General features: G+C 39.7%; 1 long non-coding RNA gene across 2 annotated transcripts in view; it reads left to right on the forward strand.

Moving 5' to 3' along the window:
* LOC124286287 overlaps positions 1-10,109 on the forward strand; it is a 58,222-nt gene extending 48,113 nt beyond the window's left edge. For both annotated transcript variants that reach the window (XR_006901001.1, XR_006901002.1), the window contains exon 3: positions 10,056-10,109. This is a non-coding gene — a long non-coding RNA (uncharacterized LOC124286287). The remainder of the gene's footprint in view (positions 1-10,055) is intronic.
* Positions 10,110-19,139: the final 9,030 nt, after the last annotated feature.

Below are 19,139 nucleotides of genomic sequence, written 5' to 3' on the forward strand. Positions count from 1 at the left end.
ACTACAGTGTGTAATACCAGGATCTGACTGTATACAACACCACCTACAGTGTGTAATACCAGGATCTGACTGTATCTGACTGTATACAACACCACTACAGTGTGTAATACCAGGATCTGACTGTATACAACACCCCTACAGTGTGTAATACCAGGATCTGACTGTATACAACACCACTACAGTGTGTAATACCAGGATCTGACTGTATACAACACCACTACAGTTTGTAGTACCAGGATCTGACTGTATACACCACCACTGTATATTCACCGTATAATACCAGGATCTGACTGTATACAACACCACTACAGTTTGTAGTACCAGGATCTGACTGTATACACCACCACTGTATATTCAGTGTATAATACCAGGATCTGACTGTATACAACACCACTACAGTTTGTAGTACCAGGATCTGACTGTATACACCACCACTGTATATTCACCGTATAATACCTGGATCTGACTGTATACAACACCACTACAGTGTGTAATACCAGGATCTGACTGTATACAACACCACTACAGTGTGTAATACCAGGATCTGACTGTATACACCACCACTACAGTGTGTAATTCCAGGATCTGACTGTATACAACACCACTACAGTTTGTAGTACCAGGATCTGACTGTATACAACACCAGTACAGTTTGTAGTACCAGGATCTGACTATATACAACACCACTGTATATTCACCGTATAATACCTGGATCTGACTGTATACACCACCACTACAGTGTGTAATTCCAGGATCTGACTGTATACAACACCACTACAGTGTGTAATACCAGGATCTGACTGTATACACCACCACTACAGTGTGTAATACCAGGATCTGACTGTATACAACACCACTACAGTGTGTAATACAAGGATCTGACTGTATACACCACCACTACAGTGTGTAATTCCAGGATCTGACTGTATACAACACCACTACAGTGTGTAATACCAGGATCTGACTGTATACAACACCACTACAGTGTGTAATACCAGGATCTGACTGTATACACCACCACTGTATATTCACTGTATAATACCTGGATCTGACTGTATACAACACCACTACAGTGTGTAATACCAGGATCTGACTGTATACAACACCACTACAGTTTGTAGTACCAGGATCTGACTGTATACAACACCACTGTATATTCACCGTATAATACCTGGATCTGACTGTATACACCACCACTACAGTGTGTAATTCCAGGATCTGACTGTATACACCACCACTACAGTGTGTAATACCAGGATCTGACTGTATACACCACCACTGTATATTCACTGTATAATACCCAGGTCTGAGCGTGTATAACATCACTATTCTGTTTAGTACTAACATCTGATGGTGTATAGTACAACCACTGTATTATACCTGGATCAGACTGTGTATAAACAATAAAACTTGTGTGTGTAACAGTAGGATATTGAAACTGTTTATCAGCACCTGTATAGTGGACAACACATACCACAGCACCAGGAACCTGACAGTCTTGTATACCCCATCATGTTGTAAGGTGAGCTTGGTACCTTAGGGCAGTAGTATGTCCATCCACTGTTGCCTCACTTATTTCTGCACAGATCGATGCTACTGCTGTTGATCACTGGATTGTCTGGTCCAGACTCAATTATTTACAGACCGCTGCCATATAGCTGGAATATTGCTGAGTGCGGCGTAAAACTATAAACTCACTCACTCACTCACTTATTTCTTGGTTGGAACATATGTAAATTGGCTCTACACTCTTGGTCCATTAGCAGTGTACACAGTCTGTCACTTTTGTGTTTATTCCCAAATTAGGTGAAATACAGTGATATGACTGAAATACAGACAAAACAGGGTTCATACAAAGTCATAAAAATAAGACATTTGAGGGAAATTGATTCATTTAGCAAATTGTTGTGATAATTTAAAAAAAGGTTAAAAACTATTTTTAGCTCTGAGTCTTGTAGCCATGTGCAGTAGCATCAATATTGGATGGTTGGGTTGCCTTTCTAAAGGGATGTAAGTATCTACCATTGATGGCAAGGTAAGGAAATAGTAACGGGAAGTTAGAGTAGATTTATAGTGTCATCCCCAAAACATAACTGACCTTTCATTGAATATGATTACAATTCTGTATGGTTTTCTGTTTGTAACTCTGAAAAATGCCAACAAGTCAAAGTTTGTCTATGGTTTTGAATATACTTGTTTTTTCCTCAAGGTAAAATGTAAGGATATAAAAGGTGAAGGTTATGTGTTTATGTTATGTGGTAGATGTGTTTATCAGACATATTGCACTATGATCTATTGCCCAGATGCACGTGTGGGAGATGTTGGCGCCAGTCGACTACCAAAAAACATCCATTTATCGTAAAACCTGCTAGAGATAAGCATGGCTCTGATGTAGGATAATACGCAAAGGTGTAGTACTTGCTGAGAGGCATTTAAACTTTATAATTGAAATAAATAATTACTTCAAACAAAATCAATGGGCTCCACCAGGAGCATGTTTTGGTGGAGAAGTTGAGGGAATAAGCAGATGTTTTGTGTGTTATAATAACATGCGGTAGACAACAATGACCTGCCATGTTGATGATACTTCCGTTACAAGCATGGGGAAAGGCTGGGGTAACTTAATAATGCTTGTAGGAAAGGGTTGCATGTGTGTTTCACATTATGCGTGTGTGGCAAGGTTACAACACTGGTCGTGATAGGGCTGTACTAGACTTGCACAAGTCTATAAGGTAAAAATTAATAGTTTAAATGATGATTTCTACAAAATAATAAATAACAAACTGAGGTCCTTAGAAGACCCAGGCTCTATTGCCCTTATGAGTACTTTGTGTGGACCTGTGTCTGATGTCCATGATATTGCTGGAGTGTTCCTAAAAGCGGAGTTACGCTCATTTGCTATTCTCTGTTACAATAATATGTTTGCATCTATGTAATTTTGGGAATTAATAAAAATACCGGTAAATAAAAAAAAAAAATGAGGTCCTTAGATTGTACTGTCCGCTTATCAAGACTTGCTTCTTCGAGATCAGCATTCAGTACAGCCTTGGATCAAGGCTAGGGCTGTATGGTAGCTAGCTGTTATTAGGTATACATATGTACAGGCAAGTTCATGTTTCCGTTGACTGAAATGTGTTTCTCCCATGAGATCAAACTATTGGATCTTATGGCTTGCAGTTAACAGATTTATTCGTTTAAACATCAATCGTTGTTGTGATTTACAAATGTCATGTTTGCTTCTCTTGGGTTTGTTTGTCCTTGTTTTGCGGTCTTACAATTAGTTGGGATATTTTTATTTAAAATGGTTTTAAAATATCATACCGGTATTTATACAAGCTGATTTTACACAAGTAGTGGATGCTGATATAAAATGTATACAACTATAAGGTAAAGGACCACCTCATTCTTCCAAGTTACTATAGTCATGCCATAACAATTTAACTATAGAAATATGAAAGAACACGGTGGTCCTTGATTTTTTTGAGCAGTGTATAATCATTTATACTGTACTTTAGTTGCTCGTATTGTAACAGTTTCTTTTAATTAGCTACAGATTAACCCTGAAAATTGTTTATTTTTATAATCCCCCTGCCCCTACATCTTCACACACTGGTCTATGGTATACATTCTTCGCCTTCAGCTGCCAGAGTTGTTGCAGTGTGATCTATATATATCTGGGGAATCCCCAGGCGCCAGCTCTCTGTGCAGTGTAACTGGAGCAGGGATGATGAAACTCTCAGTATCCTCAAGTATTGAGGTATGAGATGGAGCTGGGTCTCAGCTGATTCATCCTCAGTGTATGTTCTGGAGGATTTCTCACCCTGCTGTAGTCAAATTAATTTAATTTAATCAATTACAGTATTTCAAAGGAGATGTTTCATATTTCATTAGCAACTTGTCCTGCATATATTTTAATACATTGTATGTCATAGGTGAATTGGGAATTAATGTTGCCTTCAAGGTTATTGCACTTCATCCATGTTAAACATCAGTGATGTGTTTCCTAAGTGTTTCAGACAGGCTGTGCGTCATATACATGCTACATTTGGCAATGTTCGGCCATGCCAGTGATAGTCACTCTGATGCTAATGCTGCAATCATGAAGTGTGCAGAGCTTGTACCCTGTACATGGGTGTCCCTGTTTATTAAGGGGGCAGTGGGGTAGCCTAGTGGTTAAAGTGTTCTCTCGTTACACTGAAGGCCTGGGTTCGATTTCCTACATGGGTACAATGTGTGTAGCCCATTTCTGGTGTTTCCTGCTGTGATGTTGCTGGAATATTGCTAAAAGCAGCATAAAACAGTACTCACTCACTGTTTACTAAGGCGTCCCAGTTGACTTGCACCTATTACACATGATTGTGGGTTTGAATCCCACATCAGTGGTAAACATGGGTCATGTCAGGTTTTCATCACTCATGGAGCTGAGATTCATAAAATTCAGTCTATAGTTATTTTCATGTGATTGCAAGGATTTTGATTTGAGACTTTTTACCAAGCAACCTGTGCTGGTCACAAGAGTCAACATTGTGGATTGGGTGGTCAGAGAATACTTCACAGATTCAGAAGTTGAAATTGAAATATCCTTGTTAATGTTGAAAGATACGCTATAAATGAATCCACCTGGACAATCTCTGGTATAGATGAATCCAAGTGGACCATCTCTGGTATAGATCAATCCAAGTGTACCATCTCTGGTATAGATGAATCCAAGTGTACCATCTCAGATATAGATGAATCCAAGTGTACCATCTCTGGTATAGATGAATCCAAGTGTACCATCTCTGGTATAGATGAATCCAAGTGTACCATCTCTGGTATAGATGAATCCAAGTGTACCAGCTCTGGTATAGATGAATCCAAGTGGACCATCTCTGGTATAGATGAATCCAATGGGACCATTTCTGGTATAAATGAATCCAAGTGTACCATCTCTGGTATAAATGAATCCAAGTGGACCATCTCTGGTATAGATGAATCCAAGTGGACCATCTCTGGTATAGATGAATCCAATGGGACCATCTCTGGTATAAATGAATCCAAGTGGACCATCTCTGGTATAAATGAATCCAAGTGGACCATCTCTGGTATAGATGAATCCAAGTGGACCATCTCTGGTATAGATGAATCCAAGTGGACCATCTCTGGTATAGATGAATCCAATGGGACCATCTCTGGTATAAATGAATCCAAGTGTACCATCTCTGGTATAAATGAATCCAAGTGGACCATCTCTGGTATAGATCAATCCAAGTGGACCATCTCTGGTATAGATCAATCCAAGTGGACCATCTCTGGTATAGATGAATCCAAATGGACCATCTCTGGTATAAATGAATCCAAGTGGACCATCTCTGGTATAGATGAATCCAAGTGGACCATCTCTGGTATAGATGAATCCAAGTGGGCCATCTCTGGTATGGATGAATCCAAGTGGACCATCTCTGGTATAGATGACTCCATCTCTGGTATAGATGAATCCAAGTGGACCATCTCTGGTATAGATGAATCCAAGTGGACCATCTCTGCGTCTTTGTTAACCTGGTACATAAGATAAACCAGGATGCAAGATTCTGAACAACCCAGTGGTATTGTGTAGTTGTTAGGTGAGCAGCACTGATAGATGGTATCATAACTTGAACCTAATCAAATACAGATTGAGAGAAGCATGAACCGGAATTTGATTATCCTGTAGAGAAAATAATTACCTCAAAACCACTTCCTATGTTTGCCCACACTGTTATTTTATAACATTTGGTAAATATGTTTTAAATATAACGGATTTCCTCATGCATTACGCACACTGAAGAGTGCACCTAGTGTTCTCAGTGCATTAAACATAGTTTATTTCTTCATCCTGCACGTCAGAGTGTACCATGGATAAGGCCGTCTGATAAAGTGCGTTAATGGCTGAACTGATAAATACACCTTTTTTAGAATAAGCTCCTGTGTCTGCTTCCGTGAATATGCAGGATAAGGAATTAGGCTATGGCAGCAGATGAGTGACTACGATGTTCATACAGAGGTAGTTGTGAGGGAAAAAGGACTTTAATCAGGCTTAGACTTCAGCACCGAGGTGATCTCCCAGACATGTTCATAAGTACAGGTGGATTTCGGTGTCATCATTTATGGGGCCTTGACTCCTCTGCATAAAATAGTTTTTAAATTATCCAAACAGGTGTGTATGAAGACCTGTTTCTGAGATCAGGATTGCGTCGAACATGGGCATGGACTAGATAAATGTTTTACAGATTTCTGTACAGTGTGATGTATCTTATTGCCATAACAACAAGGCATATGTCTCTGTTGTTTTGCGTTATGTACAGTGAAACCCTGTTAATCCAGACTTACTGGTCCCAATGAAATTACCAAGGCTAACAGATGCCTGGATTATGAATCAATGTAATGTCCTTTGCGGATGAACCTGTAATGTGTCCCAACAAGCAGGAACTGGCACACAGTACTCACTGCTTTGCAAGTGATGTGTCAATTGGATAGGGAGTCAGACAACGTTGGTTGCACTTCTTTGAGTGGCATTTTGGAAGTTGGAAGTCAGATAGAACAAGTATATATGGATGACAATATTGGTGGCACTTGACATGGTTGCAAGTTATCAACCATGGAATTTGCTAATACTTTCAAGCACTCATTTGACTGAACCCGACTGACTATATTCTGGCTACCATGAAAGATTCCTTCAACTGTTGGCCATAGAATACTAGAAGTTTATTGTACTAAACATCCTCATTGGACCAAGTAGCAACATAGTACATGTAATACATATTTCGCACAATAATACATTATATATATTTATATATATACGCTGAAACGTGTACACAATCAGTACTAAGATGTAATAGTTAGAGATGTAAGCTGAAGCCGAATATACTACATTTGGTATGTTTGGTACGTCTGGATAGCTCAGTGAATATGACATCATCTCAACTTTCATTATTTCTGGTTAGATGGTGGATTGTTGATCTGACAGCTTCACTGCCCTAACTACACTGGTGTTAAATACCCCTCACTCACTCAGGAGATAGAATATATGCTGGAATAAATGCTCCAGACATTTAATATGGTGGAGAGATTGCTTGTTAATTCTGCTCAGCTGAGAGGTGGGTGGACGCTTTTTTATGTTTTCTTGTAACATGAAGGCTGCGCCAGTTGGCATTTGGTCACCATATGGCCATCACATGTGACAACCTTACTCTACAATCTGTCAACTTGTAATCCCTGTTTCCTTACATGACCTGGTCAAAGGTCAGGTCAAGGGTCACAGCTTCTATGGAGACACATATCACATACAGGATTATTATCCCACAGGTCTTGCTGTAAGTTTGTCATTATTAATTGTCTCTGTGAAAGTAGCATATTTCACCATCTTCAGTGTTATGTAGTATCGGTGTTGGTCACCAGAAATATACAATCAGAGGTCTAATATGTAGATAAATATCTACACTCTTAAATGGAAATATTTTACAGAAAAAAAGGTGGTAATATTCCATGTATTATAGTTTTCCGAACTGTGGTAATATAATTGTCTATGTTTTGCATGGGCTGTATTGAATATGTTTGTTTTAGGGTCTGCATAAGACTATAACTGTACATGGTCTCTGATTTGCATGCAATTTGCATATCACTTCGTGGAATTTGACAATTTGGACAAATATTGAAATAGGCATAATTGAAAATGCTTAATCATCACCTTGTTACACTTTGGTGCTGCCGTAAAGCTGTAAGGACTTCTTCAGTTAATTAATCACTGTCTTTTTGACAGTGAACTAAGACCAGTGCAGCATATTTCAGTGTTTCGTCTGAACACAGTCATGTTTCGACCAGGTGGTGTTTAAATGGAACAGTATTGCAGTATGGGGACTGCGAAGATAATGCTTGAGTAAATCCATTGGGCGATACAATGTGTGTTTGAGCTTGACCCTGACACCTAGTGGTGTTGGGTATATCATGTACTCACATCTGATCTCCGACTGGAGATTATGTCCACTTTACTGTGCAAACAGTTATGGTGTGAAGAGACAGGGATTTGCCTTCTACATAATGTCACGTTCATATTTAGTCTTTGGTTGGAATATTGCTGAGGCAGTTAAGACATATACTACCCGTGAAGATCCGGGTTAGAATATTGATCTTCAGTAACCAATGCTTGTTGTAAGAGGCGACTAACGGGAGCGGGTGGTCAGGCTCACTGACTTGGTTGACACATGTCATCGGTTCCCAATTGCGCAGATTGATGCTCATGTTGTTGATCACTGGATTGTCTGGTCCAGACTCGATTATTTACAGACCATATAGCTGGAATATTGCTGAGTATGGCGTAAAACTAAACTCACTCACTTAATACATATACTACTCAAAAGAAGTTTAAGAAACCCAGTTCTGTCATGTGACTTCATTAATCTGTCATGCCATGATATAATAGATTGACTGTTATTCAACATCAAGAGCATCAGTATATGCAGGTGGATACAATGGCATTCATCAAGCTAGTCAGCAAACGTCAGGTCCTTTCCATTTATTCACCTTCGAATATTGGACTAACGCTTAGTCTCTGAATATATAAAATTTTGATAGTAAAAAATAAACCCATTGATTTGAAAAGGAGACCCAGCGAGCTGGGAGATTCAAGAACCTGAGGAAATCTAGACTTGCTTCATTTAGGGCTTCAGCATTGCAAGGGAGGGCTAGGCGGTAGGGAAATTATTATGGTTCAGGGACTGTTAGACAGACTACTCTTAGGATAAGAATGGGTTGCTGAAGACCAATTCTATCATGGCTGTTCATAGAGGACTCTTAGGATAAGAATGGGTTGCTGAAGACCAATTCTATCATGGCTGTTCATAGAGGACTCTTAGGATAAGAATGGGTTGCTGAAGACCAATTCTGTCATGGCTGTTCATAGAGGACTCTTAGGATAAGAATGGGTTGCTGAAGACCAATTCTATCATGGCTGTTCATAGAGGACTCTTCCACAAAGCAGATGATATAGAAGTGTGACGTCCAACACTGTCCTTCTCACCTTGGCTGTAGGTTAAGTTTCAGCTGTCACACAGCAAGGGGGCAACCAGTAACCATTTGTTTCCACTGCTCTTGTAAATCCTACTTAACCCACAGTTATAGTCTTTATTGTGTGTGTACATCTGTTATACTGAAGAAGGAGCCCTTCAGACTGACCTATAGGTGTAATATAATTTTCAAGCTGGTCCTGTAATCCAGGCAGTCATGAAATATGAATGAAAGGGTGCAGAGTACGTGGATACGCTTTAATGTTAACAGATAAGTTGGACATGCCTCCACCAATCAAATAGCTGATACTGATAATAGGTGTCAACCTTTCTTTATCACTCTATAATGACTTACAGATAGCGTAATCAGTGATTGAACTATATTCCTTGATGACAGTTCTTTCTGTAAACATACACTCCTTATTCAGTATACATCAGAATGAGGTTTGTGCTATGATGTTTATGCTAACCACTGTGACCTGGCAGACAGGTACACTGTAATGCTGCTCCTTTGTCACTCCCACGCAGCTGTGGTCAGTTGTCAAGATAAGGTGTGTGATATTTGTAATATACCATGACTTTAAGGACAGAGGGTCTGCTGTTTCAATGTTAAACATAGTATACCTAGCTTATTGACAGTGACTTCAGAAGTGTTTGGTCAGCATTTTCCATTAAGGATCAATCACTATTTGTCAGCCATGTTTACATGCACTTTATGTAGCTAGGCTATTGAATTCAAGCTGTGGCATCTTTGACACAGATGACATGGTGTCATATTGTGTTAGATGTAACCAGTTTCTTGCTTGAATGGATGAGTAATACCACTGTACAAGTATGGAACTGTTATGTCAGAGTTGATTCAAAGTTCCAGGCTGTATATCACAATATCAGTGGGTCTTAAATATTACCTATATGGTATGTGATATTTTTAGCTCTATAAGTGGCTGATATGTTTATATATATATATATTGCATTGCCAGTACATTAGCAGTAGTAAATGTGATTTCTTGTTATGTTTTTATTTGTCTGTTTCAGGAATCTTGTGTGACTAATCAGAAGAAACTCAAGAGTTTAGATGCCAAGTAAGTAGGACACATAAACACTTATTCATGTTTATTCATCATTGTCATTAACAATTTTGAAAAAAATACTTTTTAAAAAAAATATATACATTTCTTACTTTTTCTAAAATGAAATTCTCTTTGACTTTAACTTTTTCTGTTATTTTCTATGTTTGGACCAAAATACATATATATGTAATACATTCATATTTTCATAAAATTCTTTCTACATAAGTCAGGTGAGCTACAGAGCCTTCTGGCTATATTTAACACTTTAGCATTGATTAAGTGATCATGCTTTAGCTGACACTTGGACCCCTGTGTGATCTTTGAACAATGCTGATTATGGGTGCAGCATTTACTGACTCAGTGTCAGTTAGAAGCAGGTACCTACAACATTGTATGTTTGACTTTCTAAACACAAAACAAGGTGAACCATTACAGACTGGTTTCTGTTCTACATGTGTTGCTGGTCCAAGTAGATCAATGCTGTAGTTATAGGACAGCCATCACCTGCTTGGCCCAGTTAGTGTTCTATAACCTGAGGCCGGCCAATGTGTTTTGGGGGAAATGGTCTGGCTGTATGCAAGAATCTCACATGAGTGTCTTTTAATATCACATATGTTTATATAGTCTGGAAGGTTTTAAAATGTTTGTCTATAAAGTTAAAAATCCATAGCTTGCCTAGGTGAGTGTTTACTTTAACAAGTGAGTATCACAGAGCCTTTATGTTACGTGGTTATCTTGGAGTGTTTACGGTAACATGTATGTGGCATGGCCAGGAGTCCAATCTCCATATCACACATGTGTACTGATGGTTTTCATCTGACGCTCTGACCTTAACATCTCTTGTGGTAGGAAAATGGTATCCTGTAGCTTCACCTAACTTGTAATAAAGAACATCTATATGTACCAACTGCTTTGAACAATCTGGCCCCACCTTCTCAATATCATGTCTTAAATCATTCAATTGATGTCAATTGATAACATTAGTTGTTTGCAAATAGTATCTATTAGTAAACAGGACCATCTGTGTTTAGTACCTGTGTTTATCATCAGTTGTGAGATGTCACCACCTAAAAATGCAATGATAATCACATCCAGCTGATTAAATGGATATGAAGTAGTCGTACAGTAATCAGTATGATAGCTGTAATCAATATGGCCGACTGTTTCTGGAAGCAATCCACATAATTAGTTATTGACAAGCAGCTGTCAACATGCTATTGAGGGCATGGTGTAGTATAAATACACAGATCAGACAGAGGCAGGTGTATACATGCTACCTACAGATGGGAGCTGACATAATCACTTCAATTACAGGTAGAACTTCAGGTCACAGTGTACAGCTCAGGTACATACCGTAAATACTCGTTTGGAAGGTACTCTTGAAGAATATTCAATTATATCTGTTCCAAACATTTAGAATTAGAAGGCATAATGAGGTAACCTGATGTTTTGGGAAACTAGTATTACCAGTAATTTTCAATGTAAAATCTATAAATAGTAGCTTCTACAGTGATGCTGCAATAAAATTGTCTGTTCAGTCAAAGGAGGCGATTGCGCTTTTCTGATTTTTAGTGATCAATTTATGTAATTTTCACCACAAATTTGTCTTTCATGTCAGATGGAATCCATCTTGGCAGGCGAAATGATTACTCTCTTGCATAGACTTGTATGTTTCATATCTCTGACTGAATTGAGTTATTTTCAAATTCATTGTGAAATCTGATGAGGTGACAATAAATATCATAGTGATCAGTGTTTAACAAATGTTTGTTGGTATTTATCATCTTTCCATACACACAATGGCCAAACCATTGGGGTTTAGTCAGAAAAAGCCTTCTTGTTCATGTACAGACATGTGGTAACTGACTTGGGAACATTCACATATGTAGGCTTTGAAGTGTGAAATGGACATGAGTGAACAGATGCATAGAGTTGTCTGATCCTGGATGTGGGAAATAGAGTACGGGATTTCGCACAGCAATGTTCTTTCTGAAACTTTAAGGAATGGGAATCAAAATGGAATTTCAGAATCAGGCAACATCAGAACATTAGAACTTGGCCAGTGAATTAATGAAGTTAGTTATAGTGTTAATGGTCATTTGCCTTCACTCACTCACTTCTGGTGTCCCTGGCAATGATATTGTTGGAGTATTGCTAAAAGCGTAGTTACAAACCACACACACACACGCTTGCTCACTCACTCACTCACTCACTCACTCACTCACTCACTCACTCACATCTCATGCTCATACGCCCACTCACTCACTCTTAGGTAGAATGTTTACAACTGTATTTTCCGATATATTCCCATTTTGTAGCCATTATTATCAGCCAAGATTCCTGACAGCTGATGCAGAGTAACCTGATGATTAGACTGTCATCTCTATCTGTGTACTTCATCCTCCAGTTTCACACTGCAAGATAGCAGTACCCCACTGTCAGACAGGGTAATGTAGCAAGATAGCAGTACCCCACTGTCAGACAGGGTAATGTAGCAAGATACATGTAATCACCGACAAAGCTGATCATTTTTATGATTCCTTAACAGATGAGTGGGGATTTTCTTGTAAACTCTTCTTTCATGTCTTGAAAGGGGTGTTGTGGGTAAATACTGCTTAGTGATGCCAGGTGGCAGGACTGATGGCGGCAAAGCTTTTTTTGGCTTAGATGAGGATTAGGATCCAAACCTGCATCACTGAACACCAACTGAATATCCATCTGCTTCCATCTCAGAGGGGCTGGATAACCATAATGGCTTACTGTCATTTCATTCATGACACACTTGTCAAAGTCTCCAGTCCTTTGTTCATGGCTAATCATGTTTAAGGGTAACTAATACCTCCAAGCCTGAAACATAGCTGATAGACTTTTGTGTCGAAACTTAATAATGGGAGGATGTTGGTCGAAAGAAGGATGTTGGTCGGAGGATGGATGTGGTTGAAAGACGGATGTTGGTCGGATCATGTCAATGTGAACTTGCTGTTTCTTGTAAATATTTAAAAACTCCAAAGCTCTGATAAAATCAACGAATGTCTCTTTTGTTGTCTCCTTTCCCCTCACTCTCTTGGAATTCCATAAATAGAAAACAGTGAAATAGTAAGCAAGTGTGCATTTAAATGTGAACTTTTTATATCAGAGTAAATGATAAATATTCAGGTTTTGTAAATATCCCTTACAATACTGTTTGGCATTTCGAGTGGGAAACTAAGACATGATCTGTTTATAGATGTAATCAAGTGACCTGTCAAAAGTCAGCTAGAAAGTAGTTCTTTACTTCAGCATTAATTGATGTATGAATACAAGTCTGCATGAACTTGTGTAACACATTTGTTTCATGATATTGTCATGATGGATAATACTGAATTTATCATTACTTGTCCAGTAGGACTGGTTTTCAAACTGACTCTCGGAATACTTTTGTTTGTTTTCTGACCTCAGCTTGTATGTAATGGAGTGCAAAGCAGACGCACTGGTCGATGATATCATAAGCAGCATCCCACATTGTCAAGTTACAATGACATGGATTCAACTAGGGATCCAAGCATGACCACACAGTCCATTTAGTCTCTGTGTTTGGCCAGCACAGGTCGCTGGGAACCTAACCCGGAATCTCTTGTCACTGAGGCATTTACAAAGCTGTTGTCACTAAATGTCAGTCTTGTAACTCCGGGGCAAATAGGTCCTCAGATGTAACCTGCTGTTGGGCCAATAAATGTCACCCTGATGTAATGATGGGCAGGTAGGTCCCTAGTTACACCGTGAATGTGTCATCGCATTCCTCGACTGTTACTGGTGGCCACATCGGCTAGTTGAACAAAGCTGTAGTGATGAATAGCCAATTACCGGAACTTTGCTCCTTATAACTGAAGCATAATGATACAATTTGGTTTGACACGCTCAATGCGGGTTTAGTTGTGGCAATTTTATACTAAGGGTGCACACACTCACGTTCGATTTTCTATGCGATCGTCATGCGATGCATTAAAAAACGCGACACAGTGTATTTTACTATGACCACATACACTACAACTGATGCGTCAGTACGATGCGATCTGATGCAATGAAAATAGGTGCTGCACATTTTTATCATCGCATCACATCGCATTTGAAATCACATGGGATTCCATTTGTGACATCATTATTTTGCTACAATTAGGTGTATTTTCCAGTGATATATGCTTCACAGACGTTAGTGTGATTGTTTTTCAGTGACACGGTGCAGCTTCTATTCTCTCTTTATAACATGGCCAAGCACAACAATACAATTACAAAAATGTTTTCCTTTTTTATTTTTAGAAAAGAATATATACGTTTTATCTTTTTAACATCTTGGCCAAATATACAGATGTAAATAATATTTGTTGATCAATATGAAGGAACATTTATATATAAGCAGTATTTACAAGTTTACTATAGCAAAATCGCTTAATAGGAAACGCATGTAGTGTGAGCGGAAAAACGCCACACATTGCATGGCGCTTCACATAGAAAATCAGATGTAGTGTGTGTGCACCCTTATAGATGTGCTAAGTAAGCATTTATCTCATTCACATCTCAGGGTCTTCCTGTTATCGATAGATCCTCAATACCCCTATATGATTTCAAGTCTATCAGTTGCTGGTTTAGCCACCCATCCAACCACCAACCCAAGCAATCACCCCTCCAACCACACACACACCCAAATCTCACTCATCCACCCAAATCTGACTGACTGACACACTCACTCCAACCACCAGGTCACTGACTCACTGACGTACTCACTCACAACCACCAGGTCACTGACGTACTCACTCACTCACTCACCACCAGTTCTCTCACATGCTCCCATTCCTTCCCACACACAGAATGCCTGGACACAGCCGTTTTGTGTCAATAAAATGTACAGACTCCATCTCCGTCTGTTGCCCATCCAGCTCATCAGTCCAATAAAAGATGGAATTCTAGGACTTTACAAACTGTATTGATCCAGTCAATGGTCTGGGATTGCTTTCTCTAACCCTTGCAATCTGCAGAGGGAAAATGTGCTATCTATTTCATGTAATGCGACTTAAAGACCCACTGTCATGTCTGGGGTGCTATCTTTTACACCAATCTCTGCCAGTGTGTCATGGTTTATTTGCTTGTCACGGACCTCTTCCATCAAGACCAGGTTACATACTTAACAGTGGTACTTCAACATAGTAGGTCAAATGTGACCTAACTCTTTCCTATTGCATTTTCTTGTCCTGGTTCGTCTGGTTGAACATTGCTTTATTCTGCATCTCGACTAAGGCTTGAAAAATAGATAACATAATTCACATCACTAAGGTTCCAATAGGTTGCTAGGCAGGTATTTAGGAATGTAACTCCCTTTGAGGTAAAGGAAAAGAGTTGCACTTTTATCTCATCTGGTGCTAAGGGCCACAAGAGCTTGATGCAACAAGTCTCTGACACTGTCATCCATCAACTTGCTCATTTTGAACATTTCTCCCAAACTACTTGATGGACTGAAGGGTGACTGTTTCCCATATAGGTCTTGTTTATCAATATAAAATATTATTAAAAATACTATTTTAATAATGCTTCCTAATATCTTCTCAGGAAATGAGAAATCTGCACTTGTCTGTTCGGTAATGGTAAAGTATAACTAATTTCTGCTCTTTTCAAAGCATCATGATTGATCATAAACTTTGGCCTTCATCGACGATGTTGCTGAAATTGCATTTCTTCTCCAGAACTACTTGATGGATTGAGCTTGAACTTTCTGGAATGTGATCAGATTCTTAAAGACCTTCTCTACTACCAAAGAACCTCTGATGTTGTATCTCAGCATGGACAATGCTGTGAATGGTTTCCTATTTAGTTCCAACCAAGTTGTTTGGTTTTAATGGAAACCTTTTTGGATTTTTTATTTTGTTCTCCTTTGGCCATAATTGTTTCTGAATAACGTGTTCTTACTGGATGTTTTCATTACCTTGCTTCACCAGCCAACAGGGGTATACCTGCAGAGCTGTGCTTGATAATTAGAAGTGATTTCCTTATGAAGGAGCAAGAGGCAGGCAGCCAGACAAACGATATGTGTCAATAACAAGCCACCAGGCCATACTACATATATTAATGTGTTCAATCATGTACATGAAGTATGTGTACATAGCTCATGATAAATTATGTATGTTAATGTACAGTATAGGAGTGAGTGAGTGAGTTATTTTACGCCACACTCAGCAATATTCCAAATATATGGTGGCAGTCTGTAAATAATCAAGTCTGGACCAGACAATCCAGCGATCAAGAGCATGTGCATCGATCTACATAATTAGGATATGATGACAAGTGTCAACCAAGTCAGCGAGCCTGACCGACCAATCCCATTAGTTGCCTCTTCACGACAAGCATGGATTACTGAAGATCAATTCTAACCCGGATCTTCACAGGTCGCATTACAGCGTAGGAATAACATCATGAATTTTGATGCTTGAAAAGTCATTTTTAAAAGTCGTTTTGATAGAAGGATAATCCAATAGTCCACACCTAATTATGGCACCAATGTCAACCTCCCTTATCCTGACAGTGAATAAAGCACAAGAAAGAAACTACTGAATACAGAGACCGCTGATCCCCCTGGCTGCTACCTGGAGTGAGCCTCTCGGCTCTTACTACACATCAGGCAGACAAGGCAGCCAGTCCTTGGCGAGAACCCCAACACAGCCTGCCATCACCCAGTGGTCTGCGGGAGAGGCACTCATGGTGAAAGTGAACACATTGATGTGTGACTTTAATCAAGTCATTTACTCTAAGTACTACCTGATTAGTCTTCCCTGATTGTATCAACCTAGCAAATGAGATGGCTAATTGGGGCAATTAAGCATGAAATTGGGCAAGCCGCTGCCAAATAAACACCGCCAGCCAAGTGAGTTCAGGGCCTGGTCACCTAGACATGTATCAACAAAACCTCTGCACCTTGTCTGTCAGTAGTCATCAGCTGAACTGTCTGGAACAGGCATTACTGGAATCCTTGTCTGGTGACTGTTAGCTACAAACATAGGTTTGAATTATGGGAAAATACAGTCATATTACAAGGAAAATTTCAACCATGGAGTAGCCAAAAAACATATGTGTCAAAAATTCGCAATTTGAAAGCCATACATCTGGTGTCAAAATGAATCATCAACTGATAAATGGCTGTTATAGACCTGAATATGTCAACCAGTTCATTAAAGTGTAATGGCTGCTCTTGGAAGAATTAAAAATAAGAAGTTAATAGGGCAGAGTACAAGCTTGCTACATTTTAAGCTTATTCGCAAACAGGACAGGTAAATAATCATATGGTGTTTGTTGTGCTAAACATGCAACAGACACAGATAACGTTTGTTGTCAGTTTTACTTTGCAAGGCATCCTCAGATAATCTTCAGGGGCACATAAAGGTATGTCATGCAAAACAGATACATCCAGAAGTCCAGTCTCATAATTCGATTCAGTTGCATCCCTTTTCTTCATGAACAGTCCCTTAGTCTCAGGACACAATGGTAGTGGATTCAATACCCAGACTCTGGATCCAATGTTTGTAGGCTCAATACACAATATCAGGTTCCTGTCCAAGCAGGTTCGGTACCCAATGTCAGGATCCAATTCAAGCAGATTCAGTACCCAGACTCAGGATCCAATTCAAGCAGGTTCGGTACCAAATGTCAGGATCCAATTCAAGCAGGTTCGGTACCCCATGTCAGGATCCAATTCAAGCAGAATCAGTACCCAGACTCAGGATCCAATTCAAGTAGGTTCGGTACCCAGACTCAGGATCCAATTCAAGTAGGTTCGGTACCCAGACTCAGGATCCAATTCAAGCAGGTTCAATACCCAGACTCAGGATCCAATTCAAACAGGTTCAGTACCCAGACTCAGGATCCAATTCATGCAGATTCAGTATCCAGACTCAGGATCCAATTCAAGCAGATTCAATACCCAGACTCAGGATCCAATTCAAGTAGGTTCGGTACCTAGACTCAGGATCCAGTTCATGCAGATTCAGTACCCAGACTCAGGATCCAATTCAATGTAGGTTCGGTACCCAGACTCAGGATCCAATTCAAGTAGGTTCAGTACCCAGACTCAGGATCCAATTCAAGCAGGTTCGGTACCCAGACTCAGGATTCAATTCAAGTAGGTTCAATACCCAGACTCAGGATCCAATTCAAGTAGGTTCAGTACCCAGACTCAGGATCCAATTCAAGTAGGTTCAATACCCAGACTCAGGATCCAATTCAAGTAGGTTCGGTACCCAGACTCAGGATCCAATTCATGTAGGTTCAGTACCCAGACTCAGGATCCAATTCAAGCAGGTTCAATACCCAGACTCAGGATCCAATTCAAGCAGGTTCAATACCCAGACTCAGGATCCAATTCAAACAGGTTCAATACCCAGACTCAGGATCCAATTCAAGCAGGTTCAGTACCCAGACTCAGGATCTAATTAGAGTCAGGATCTGTTCAGTACCCCCAATCACAGGAGCGAAACAAGTATGTTCAGTACCTAGTCTCAGAAGCCGATGCTTATTAGTTGAACACCAAGGTGTATCCTCACTATGACCTTGAATTGGCAAGACTGATGTTCCTGACTTTCTTCAGAATGTAAAGAGCTTCATCACTTCAGGTTCACCGTCCACACTGGGCTAACACTCTGTGACATGACTGAAATGCGCTCAAAGTACAACTCTACTCCCTCACTCTATCTGTCTGTGACAATCTATTGAAGAAATATCCAATGGAAATACAAAGATGTCTTGTTGGGTGAGTGTTCAAGGAACATGTTGAGCCCCAAGCTTCCTCTCCCAAGCTTGCCATGTTGTAGGGTATCTTATAGGACATGCACAGCTGACTGCTTGAGGGCTTCCAGGGGAATGCTGCTTTAATTGAAGTCACATAACTCTGTCTGTCTGCTCAACATAATTAAAGTTCAAGCTGGTGATGCCTTCAGGAAAGACATGAAGACTGGAAGGATTACATGAACCAGTTTGTTGGTTTACACACTAAGTAGTCACGCACAGCAGTCAAGCTCTGCCGGGGATCAGA

This window comes from Haliotis rubra, unplaced genomic scaffold (assembly GCF_003918875.1).
Source record: "Haliotis rubra isolate DU_JTF1 unplaced genomic scaffold, ASM391887v1 Scf38, whole genome shotgun sequence".
NCBI classification, from domain to species: domain Eukaryota; kingdom Metazoa; phylum Mollusca; class Gastropoda; order Lepetellida; family Haliotidae; genus Haliotis; species Haliotis rubra.